The sequence below is a fragment of the Fukomys damarensis genome, unplaced genomic scaffold (assembly GCF_012274545.1).
Source record: "Fukomys damarensis isolate Sample0158 unplaced genomic scaffold, DMR_v1.0_HiC HiC_scaffold_17, whole genome shotgun sequence".
NCBI lineage: Eukaryota > Metazoa > Chordata > Mammalia > Rodentia > Bathyergidae > Fukomys > Fukomys damarensis.
In genome coordinates, this window is record NW_022900929.1 from 2,407,456 (window position 1) to 2,418,506 (window position 11,051).

The 11,051-nt window shown below is 41.4% G+C and overlaps 1 long non-coding RNA gene across 1 annotated transcript; it reads right to left on the reverse strand.

Moving 5' to 3' along the window:
• Positions 1-466: 466 nt before the first annotated feature.
• On the reverse strand, positions 467-3,800 carry LOC117286510. The gene is made up of 3 exons (XR_004517652.1): positions 3,720-3,800; positions 3,402-3,468; positions 467-861 (listed from the first exon to the last, which is right to left on the reverse strand). It is a non-coding gene; the product is annotated as an uncharacterized LOC117286510 (long non-coding RNA).
• Between the last annotated feature and the right edge of the window lie 7,251 nt (positions 3,801-11,051).

Below are 11,051 nucleotides of genomic sequence, written 5' to 3' on the forward strand. Positions count from 1 at the left end.
TTTTGTTGTTGTTATGGGGAGTTAAACTCAGGGCCTCGTGCTTGCCCGGCAGGTGCTGTGTCCCTAAGCTCATCCTCAGCCCCCATTTTTTTTCCCCATACTGGGGATTGAACTTGGGACCTTGTGCTTGCAAGGCAGGAGGCCCATTTTTTAAAAAAAGGGAAAAAACAGTATTTGCTAGGTGAGCGGGGCCAAGGCAAATGGAAAACATTCTGAAAACATGTTGAAACACATTTATCAGCCTTCTGACCACAGCAGAAATAGTTTAAGAAATCACGAATGTGCACATTCTGGAAAGGTCAGGACTTCTTTGTACATTCATCTCCACCCTGCAAGTGGAAGTCTGTAAAGTCAGACAAGTGTCCTCTCCCAGTGCTAAGGTTCACAAGCCCCTAAACCCTGCCAGGGCTGATTTCTTTTCTGCCTTGCCAGAAAGAGGCTTTGCAGGCTGCCCAAGCTGTGGCTGCTTCCAGACCCTGCACAGAGCAGTTCCCCTCTCTTCTGATAAGGGTCAAGAAATGCAGATGCAGTGGTGGCTATCAGCAGATGGGGAGCTCGACTAATCTGTTACATCTGTTTGGGAGGGGCCAGGTTCAGTCGGGGGAAGGCATACAAGGCAGGCAAGCTCACTGTAGGCTTACAGTCATGAAAGGAATGTTTTCCAGAACCTAATTTCATCCAGGAATGGAGATGATCTTGAACAGATTATCATGCTCCGCTCTGCCCAAGCAAACAACGGGGGTCCACATGTCAAATCACATCCTCATTAAATTTTTAGAAGTCTGCACATCACCTCCTTCACAAATGCTCTGTCTCCCATTCCAATCGTTCAGTGCTGTCCACCTCGGTCTTGTTTCCCTGCTGGAATCCACACAATTGACATCAGTTCCCTGGCCTCACGTTACCAAGGGCAGCTTAATTCCTTTTAGATTGATTTGTAACTTGAATTTTTGCAAGAACAAAGGTGGTCAAATTTCTTTTTTATAGTAAACTTGGAAAAAAGAATAACGTGGCTCCTACTTTCAAGCTATTTGTCCTTGGAAGAAAAGCAATATTCCCATTCAAAGCAGCATCAATATTAAGAATTATTGTATGCATACATGGTATACAGTAATTGTACGTTGTCTTCTACAGTAATAAAAAGCTGTGTTGTTTTATCTAGCTCTTCCTTTTTATAGTTTGTCCCTCACCTACTAAAAATTTTCAAAAATTAAGTTGGTCAGAAAAAGAAAAGTTGGTCACATTCTGCAACGTACAATTTAAAATCGTCAAGAGAATCTATCCTGAGGTGAAAAGCACACTATGGGGCCAGGGATTTAGCTCAGTGGTTCCACCGCCTGCCTGGCAAGCTCAAGGACCTAAGTTCAATTCCCGGTACCAAAAAAATAAAAATAAAAATAAGCATACTATGGTCAGGCAATTAGAGGTAGCCCAGGAAACTTAGCAAGACCGTGTCTCTAAATAAAAAAAATTTTTAAGGGCCAGGCATATTGGTGCATGCCTGTAATTTCAGCACTTGGGAGGCTAAGGCAGAAGGATCACTATGAGTCCGAGACCAGCCTGGGCTATATAGTGAGTTCCAGGTCAGTCTCAACTACATAGTGAGACCCTGTTTCAAACAACCCCCCCAAAACTGGGCTATATAGTGAGTTCCAGGTCAGTCTCAACTACATAGTGAGACCCTGTTTCAAACCCCCCCCACAAAAAAAAATTTTTTTAAAGGTCCAGTGAAAGCAGGGGGAGGGGGGGAAGACTAAAATAACAAACATAATGACATAGAGCATACTCCTGTGATCATAGTATTCTGTATAGCAAGTGTGCTCCTAGCCAAAACACTGGTCATGGAGCACTGTGACTCAGAAGGCCTAACTATGCCCAACCAAGTGTCATTCTGCAGTGTGACTTGTAACATAGCAGAAGCCAGCCATGCTTTCTGGCTGGCCATTCATTGACACTGTGAAACAGCCGTATAACACCTATTGTCTCTGGGCCCCAGCCAGGATGCATGATCACAAGGTACTACCACTAGCATCTTGATAACACAAGCTGTAAAATCAGAAAGTTCAGCTACTTGTCCTTCTTGGCTCTGTGACCTCTGGCAACTTGCTTCACTTCTCTATACCTGGTTTCTGTAAAATTCCTGAGAAATGGGACTAATAACAAACTCAGGTAGAATGACATGCTATGGTATCTGTATCTTTTTTTTTTTTTTTACATGCTATGGTATACAAACAGTGCATAGCATACACTAAGCACTCAGTGAATGCTTGTTATTTTTACACACGGATGGAGAAAGTTGCCCCACCTGGTCATGCACAAGTCAGATCATCTGGCAGCCAAGCGGGGAGACAAGCTGAATTTTAGGGAATATACCTCATGTTCACTGCCACATTCCAGGAGCTGTCTCCCCAGCCCCATTCCCAGCCTGCCCTCTGGAATCCACCCCGACTTTACTCTGTGCCCTCAGTTTATGGAGTGTCTTCACTTTATACTCACCAGAGCAGGAAAGAACTGGATTCTTAGGGCAATGGCTACATTTGTGCATTTTCATAAGGGAATCTGGGGAGGAGACCCTGTGACCACCACCCCGCCCCCAGAATTAATCATTCTACATCCTGCTTCTGAGCACACAGGGGCCCTAGGGACTCAACAGGGGCCAGCAGTTTGTGACTTAATTTCTTCCTCAGTACTGAGGATTGAAAGCTGGTGCCTTTATACTGAGCTACAGCCCCATCCCTTTTTAAAATTTTGAGACAGGTTCTCTCACTAAGTCCCTGTGTTGCCCAGGCTAGGCTTGAACTTGTAGTCCCCCTGCCTCAGCCTGCCAGGGCACTGGAATTACGGATTATGCCACTTCCCAGACCCCCAATAATTTTTGATTTTTAAACAAATATATTTTTAGCATTTAATAAAAGTGATTGAAGTTTACCGGTGAGTTTCAAATATCTAAGCAAACTATTGAGGGTCCCTACTTCATTAGGATAAAAATATGGAATGATTGCATTTTTTCAGATCAGCTATCCAATGAAAAAATGTTGAATCTTTTTCTGTGTGTGTTTTTGTTGTTGTTAAATCTCTTTTTATTCTCCTTTAACAACATAATACAAGCAGATTCCAAAACTTCCTGATCACCTGCACTGTTAAAAAATAATGTTGTTTAGGATTGGAGGTGTAGCTCAGTGGTAGAGCACCCATGTTGAGCACAAATGAGGCCCTGGGTTCAATTTCCAACACTAAAGAAAGAAAAGTAATAATAATATCATTTATACAGACTCCTAATCCCAGAAAGATGAAGTGGAAGTAGTCTTCCTTATTCTTCTCACTAAGAGCAATTGAACATATATGAATGTTGTATATGAAACAAATACAGGAAGATTGAAGCCTAACATGGTGGCACATACCTGTGATCCCTCCACTCTGGGAGACTGAGGCAGAAGGGTGGAAAACTCCGGCCAGGCCTAGACAATGCTGTCTCAAAAAAAAAAAAAAAAATGTTAAAGGGGTTGGAGTGGTATAGCTCAGTGAAAAGTCCCTGAGTCCAATCACCAGTACAACAATAAAATAAGATTAAAATTCAAACAAATTAAAAAAAGTTTAGGATATAGCTCAGTGCAAAGGTCTTCGGTTCAATCACTAGTACTGAAAAAAAAAAAAAAAAGAAATAAAAAGAAGAAGATTGAAAGGTGGAGAGAAGGCAGATGGGCTAGGGACCTCAGGACCTGTGGAGCAATCCATGGTAAATTCCCTGGTTTTCTTTCTCTGTGTCCTTTATCTTAGACTTGATGCTGGAGAAGCCAGAAATTCAGAAACCCAGAAACACCAATTGAAGTGGAAATTTTAAAAAAAAGTCCCAACAGAAAAGACTACTGTGTCCACCAAAGGATCAGGAAAGGCGTAGCCTAGCAGGACAATAATGCTCTCCCAGCGCCACCCCACCCCCACCAACATCAGCCAAAGCCTGAGCCTGGAGTCCTGACCTCCACCCTCCTTGGACTGGTGTTGTTGGAGAAGGATGCCAAGTGAGGAGCAAGGACTTCATTCTAGCCAGGCAGTACTGAGGCCCCTCTCCCTTCCCACTGGTCTGATGTCAAAGAGGGAGCTCGTAGAAAGTCAGAGCTCTGACCCTCACATTTTAACACTTCACCCCTGTGCCTTGGTATCAGCGGAGGCCAAGTGTGGAGCAGTCAGAAAGCACCGCTGCTCCTCCCCGCTGCTATGGTATCAGTGGAGGCCTGAACTTCAGTGGTAATTAGGAGATGACCCCCCCCCCGTATTTGCTGCGGGTAACAGAATGTTTAGGTCAAACTCAATCTCACCCAGGCTTGGTGGTGTATGGTATGCCTCACGTAATCCCAGCACTCTGAGAGGCTGAGGCAAAAGGATCACAAATTTTAGTCCAGCCCAAACAATTTAGTAAAACCCTGTCTCAAAATTTTAAAAAAGACCTGGGGATGTAGCTCAGTGTGAAGGTCTTGGGTTGAATCCCCAGTGAGAGGGAAGTCTCATAACAATACCAAAAATTCTAGGATACATTGAAAATTACTCACCACACAAAGAACCAAGAAGATCCCAAACTAAATGAGAAAAGACAATCAACAAAGCCAATACCTTGATGACATAGATGTTAGAGTTACCTAAATAAGATTTTATAGCAGCCATTAGAAAAACATTCAATAAGCAATTATGAATATGCTTGAAAAAATAGAAAATCTCAGAAAAGACATATCTCAATAAAGGAATAGAAGATATAAAGAAGAACCAAATGGAAATTTTAGAACTGAAGGAAAAAAACTTAAAAAGAAATGTAATGGCTAGGCTCATAGCAGAAAGGGACAGGAGAAATAATCGAACTTGAAAGAGCAGCAGAAATCGTTGCCCTAACTACAAAGAGAAAACAGCCTACAAAAAAATGAGCAGAGCTTCAGGGATATGTGGGAATATAACAAAAACTGGAAACATATTTGAAGAAATAATAGCTGGGAAAAAAAAATTTTCTTATTTTGTCAGTGCTAGGGACCAAATTCAGGGTTTACTGCAAGCTAGGAAAGTAATTCTCTTTGAGCTATACCCTTATGCCCAAAATTCCTAAATTTGACCCACCAGAACTCGTAAACCTACAAAAGTCAACAAGCTATGCAAACCCCAAAGAAAGGACAAGTCCAAAGAAGTCCATGGGAAGATGCATCACAGGAAAACTCTTAAGAATAGAGAGAAGGAACAAAAATGTTAAATCAGAGTGAAAAGCAATGTTATATATTTTGCCACAATAAAAATTAATTACTTCATTTTTAAAACTTGGTTCTTTTTAAAGATGAGTATAACTGACAAACTTCTAGCAAGATGGACAAAAGTAAAAACAGAGAGAAAAGATACAAGCTACCAATATAGGAAATAAATGCATCTCTGCAGAAATCAAAAGAATAATAAGGAGGCCTGGGGATATAGCTCAGTATGCAGAAGTCTCTGAGTTCCACTCTAGGATGAAAAAGGAAGAAGGGGGGAACAACTCTATATTCATACATTAAATTTGACAGTTTAAATAAAATTGATTAGTGCCACAAAAAGTAAAATTATCACTACTTACTCAAAATGAAATAGAGCAGTTGAAACACCTACGATAAAGGAAATAGAATTCATAATCTTAAAATGCTCAGAGAAGAAATCTCTGCACTCAGAGTGTCACTAAAGGAGTCTACCAAGTATTTAAAGAATCAACTTATTCCACATGATGTCTTCCAGAAGAGACAAGAGAAAGACACACTACTCTGTATATTTCATACAAATAGTACCACCCTGATACCAAAACAGACAACAGTACCAAAAAGGAAAATGACAAACAATACCCCTCATGAATATAGACAGAAAACTCAAGCAAAATATGAATAAATAGAATTGATCCGTATATAAAAGGAATTTTATAACAGAACAAGTGGAGTTTATTCCAGGGATGCAAGATTTGTTCAGTATTCACAAATGAATCCATGTAACCTATCATTATAGGTTACAGGCAAAGCCAGGTTAATAATAGGAGAAGAAAAAAAGTATATGATCAAATCAATTAAAGCAAAAAAAGCATTTGACAAAATTCAACAACCATTAGTTATTAAAAATTCAAAGGCAGCTAGGTATGGTGGTGCACACCTGTAATCCCAGCACTCTAGGAGGCTGAGGCAGGAGGACTGCTATGGGTTTGAGGCCAGCCTGAGCTATATAACAAGACCCTGCATCAAACAAAACAAAAAAACCAACAACTCAAACTCAAAAGCACTAAGAATACAAGGACACTTTTTCAACTAATAAAAAAAAAATATAAAAAAAACTACAACTAATATATATCACAGTGAAAAACACATTATTTCCCCCAACACTGAGAATAAAGCCAGGATTTCATCTTCACCATTGCTATTTAGCAGTGCACAATAAAGCAAGGAAAGAAAGAAAAGGCATAAAGATAAAAAAGAAAAACTAAGTATCCTGATTTACAGGAGAAATACCTATATATGTAGAAAACCACAAGGGATCTACCAGAAAAGTTTTCAAAACTTTTTTTTAGTACGGGGGATCAAACTCAGGACCTTGTGCTTGCTGGGCAGGCACAGCATCACTAAACTATATCCCCAGTCCTACTTCCTGAATCTTAAGAGTTCGGCAACATCACAGGATATATGATCAATATAAAATATCTATTGCATTTCTATAGACCATATTAGTAATGAATATATGGAAATTGAAATGCAAAATACAGGGCCATGCATAATCCCTTTTAAATTACTTGAGCTGGGCATGGTGGCACATACTTGTAATCCCAGCATTCGGGAGGCTGAGGCAAGAGGATTGTCATGAGTTTGAGGTCAGTCTAGGCTACATAGCAAGACCTATTTAAGACAAGGAAGACTTGGGCAGGGATTTAGCTCAGTGGTTCCACTGCCTGCCTCGCAAGCACAAGGTACTGAATTTGATCCCTGGTACAAAATAAAAACAAAAACAAAAACCTTAAAACTTTTTATTTTGAGACAAGGTCTTATTAATTGCTAAATTGCCCAAGCTGGGCTTGAATTTTTAATCCTCCTGCCTCATCCTCCCACACTTCTGGGATTACAGGCCTATGCATCACTACACCCAGCTTGGCCAATTGATTTTGCACAAAGATATAAAAGCAACTCTATGGAAGAAAGATAGCCTTCTCAGCCACTGGTGACAGAGCCAATGGATGTTTATAGGTAAACATTAAAAAAAGGAAATCTAGGGGGCCAGGGATTTAGCTCAGCGGTTCGGTGGCCTGCCTTGCAAGCTCAAGGACCCAAGTTCAATCCCCGGTACCAAAAAAAAAAAGGAAATCTAAACCAAACAAAAATTAACTTATATAAATATTAACTCCAAGTGAATAATAGATTTAAATGTCAAGTGTAAAACCATTTTAGAAGATAAAATAGGACAAAATCTTTAGGACCTAGGGCTTAGTGAAAAATTCTTAAACATGAAATCAAAGTATGATTAATAAAAGGCAAAAAATTGATAAGTGGAACTTTATCAAAATTTAAAACTTTTACTCTGTGAAAGATCCTATTAAAAGGATGAAAAGATAAGGTATAGACAGGAAGGAAATATTGGAAAATTGCAAATCTGACAAGCTTTCATTTCAGAATTTATAAAGAAGTTTTAAAAACATAGCAGAAAGAAAAAAGAAAGAGGGAAAGAGAGGGTTGAGAACATAGCTCAGTTGTACAGGTTTGACCCCTGGTACCTCATTAAGAGAAGGAGGAGGAGGGAAAGAAAGAGAAGAGGAAGAGAAGGAGGATGGGGGAGGGAAAGGGAGGGGAAGAAGCAATCCAGTTAGCAAATGAGTAAAACACAAAATATTTCCCTGAAAAGAATATACCAATGGAAACGAAGCCATAAAAGGATGTTCAACAGGGCCGAGGATTTAGTTCAGTGGTGCTGCTACCTGCCTCATAAGCACAAGGTCCTGAGTTCGATCTCCAGTAACCCCCGCCCCCCAAAAATGTTCAACATCATTAACTACTAGGGAAACGTAGCTGAAGACCATGAGAGGGCTGGGGATTTAGCTCAGTGGTTCCACTACCTGCCTTGCAAGCACAAGGTCCTGAGTTTGATCCCGGTACCAAAACAAACAAAAACAAATGACCATGAGACATTATCACACACTTATTTGAACAGCTATAATAAAGTTAGTGCCAATACCAAACACCAGTAAGAAAACTGAATCCTTCGTGCAGTGCTAGTGGGAATGTAAAAGGGCACACATATTCTGGATAGTAATTCCGCAGTTTCCTTTTAAAACAAGACACACACACACACACACACACACACACACACACGTGGCCAGTTTTATATATATAGTAGTGCATGCCTGTAATCCCTGCTTTCTGGGAAGTTGAGGTAGAGGAATCACAAATTATACCCCAGCCTTTGCAATAGGGCTGTTGAGGTAGCTTAGTTTACTGGATCTGGGGTCAATCCCCAGTACTGCAGAAAGAAAGAAAGAAAGAGAGAAAGAGAGAGAGAGAGAGAGAGAGAAATCTAAATATATACTTACCGTGAAATTTAGTTACCACAACTTTTGAGCATTTATTACAGAGTAATGGAAACATACCCATGCACACCTACGCCCGTAGCAGTTTGTGACAACCAAAGGTGGAGGAAAAATAAAGTGTTCTACTGTAGGGAAATCGTTAAAACTAGTACATCCATACCGCACAACTCTGCTCACCAGTAAGAACATGAACCAATTACTGATGCATCCAACCACTTGCATAGACAGCAAGGGTATTATTGTGAGTGTGAAAATGCCAGCATCAAAAGGTCACCTGCTCTACGATTCCACTTACATAATTCTAAAGGTGCCAAGATAAAAAGAAGGAAGGCAGAAGCCAGGTATGATGGCACATGCCTGTCATCCTAGCACTCTAGGAGGCTGAGACAGGAAGATCATAGCATGGATGATTTAGTAACTTAGCAAGACCTCATCTCAAAATAAAAAATAAAACAGGTCTGGGGATATAGCTCAGTGCAAAGGCCCCTTGGTTCAATCCCCACTACCACAAACAAACAAGCAAATCTTAAAGAAGAAAAGCAGATAGATGGTGGCCAGGCGTTGGTATGTTTTGAAGGGAGGACAATGTATGTGACTAGAAAAGATTAGAGAGAGAACTTGTTGGTGGAGGGACAGTTCTGTATCTTGACTATGGTGATGGCTGCGTGAATCTCTATGTGTGACATGACCTGGGACTGCACACACACCACATGCCAGGGTTGACATTCTGGCTTTGACACTCTACTGTAGTTATAAAGGATGTCATAGTGGGAATACCAGGTGAAGGGGGGGACAAGGACATCTCAGGGCTCATCTTTTTTATTTTATATTTTAGTAGTAGGGATTGAACCCAAGTCTTTTACACTGTGTCACAAACCTGGCCCATTTTATTTTATTTTATTTTGAAGCAGGGTCTCACTAAATTGCTAACTTTCCTCAGCTGGACTTGAACTTGTGACCTTCCTGCCTCAGCCTCCTAGCGTGCTGGGATAACAGGTATGCACCACCTCTCTCAGTTTCAGGGCTCCTCCTAAGACAGCCTCTGCTTGAAGGTTCCTTATTGAGCTGGCGGAGAACTTCTCAGAACCATACTACAGCAAGGGCCTTCTGTCCCTTGTCCTTTTTGGGATGTAACTCCTGCATTCTGAAGGATTCTCTTTACCCAGCTCCCTCACCCGGGCACCCTCAAGGAGCCCCTGCACTTCTGACTGTTCCTCTCCGGACCTCAAGTGCACAGTGGCTCCCACAGGCAGGGTGGTGTTGACTGGGAAGGGGACACGAGAGAGCTACAGTACTGTTAACCTCAAATGAATAAACATAACCCAGTAGTGCCTTTAAAAAAAGGAGGAGCACAGACCGTGGGTTCAATTACCTGCCCTGCAAACACATACTCTCTCTCTCTCTCTCTCTCTCTCTCTCTCTCTCTCTCTCAGAAGAGGATGGGAACAGTGGTCTAGCTTTAAATCTAAATCTATATTCCAAAATTTTGTGTGAATCAGATTTGTACATTTGGGATTTTGGGATCCTTGCTGTCATTCACAGTTTTTTTGTTTGTTTTTGGTGGGTCTGTGTCTTTGTTTGTGTGTTTTTGTTTGGGATCAAACTCAGAACCTTTTGCTTGTGAGGCAGGTGTAATGCCACTGAGCTACATTCCTGGCCCCATTAGCAGCTTTTGTCTGTGTACTGGGCTGAATAGACCCTTCCCCCATCTCCTCCCAGAAGCACACAATGTGACATATGGAAAGGGTATCCCTGAAGATGTTAAACAATATACTGTGTTAGAGTAGATCCTACATCTAACGATTATTGTCCTTGGAAGAAGAACAGGCATGCTGGGTGCAGTGGCACACACCTGTAATCTCAGCACTCTGGGAGGCTGAAGCAGGAGGACTGCAAACTTGAGCCCAGCCCATACAATTTAGTGCCTCATCAAGACCCTGTTGCAAAATAAATACATTTTTCAAAAAGGGCTGGGGGTGTAGCTCCATGTGAAGGCCCTGAGTTTTATCCCCAGTGCCACAAAAGAAAGAGAAGGAGAAGGAAAAGGAAAAGGAGAAGAGGAAGGGAAGCAGAGGGGAAGGGAAAGAAGAGGAGGCTTCAGAGTATTAGTGCTCCTACCCACATGGATTCCAGACTCCCAGCCGCCCAACTTTGAGAGAGAAGGGAGTTATTCCCATTGTTTTTAAGCCATCCAGTGTGTGGTCATTTGTTATAGCAGCTCCAGGCAACTAATGCCCTTTTAATTCTATCTTTGCAATGGCCTTGGGGGAATGGGAGTCTTGCTTAGGATGCCTGGAGAGAGGAGTATCCCCCATCTAGGAGCAGCCAGTGTGGCTCCCTTACAAAGGGAATGAATTTCAGACTCCATCTGGGAACTGAAGAACTGTCCTCTACAAATAGAAGAAAAGGGACACACCCTCAAGCAGGCAGCATTTTTCTGCATGTAAGGAAGAGTTGGAAAACAAGCAAACAAAAATCACATTCTGGCAGTGCTGGT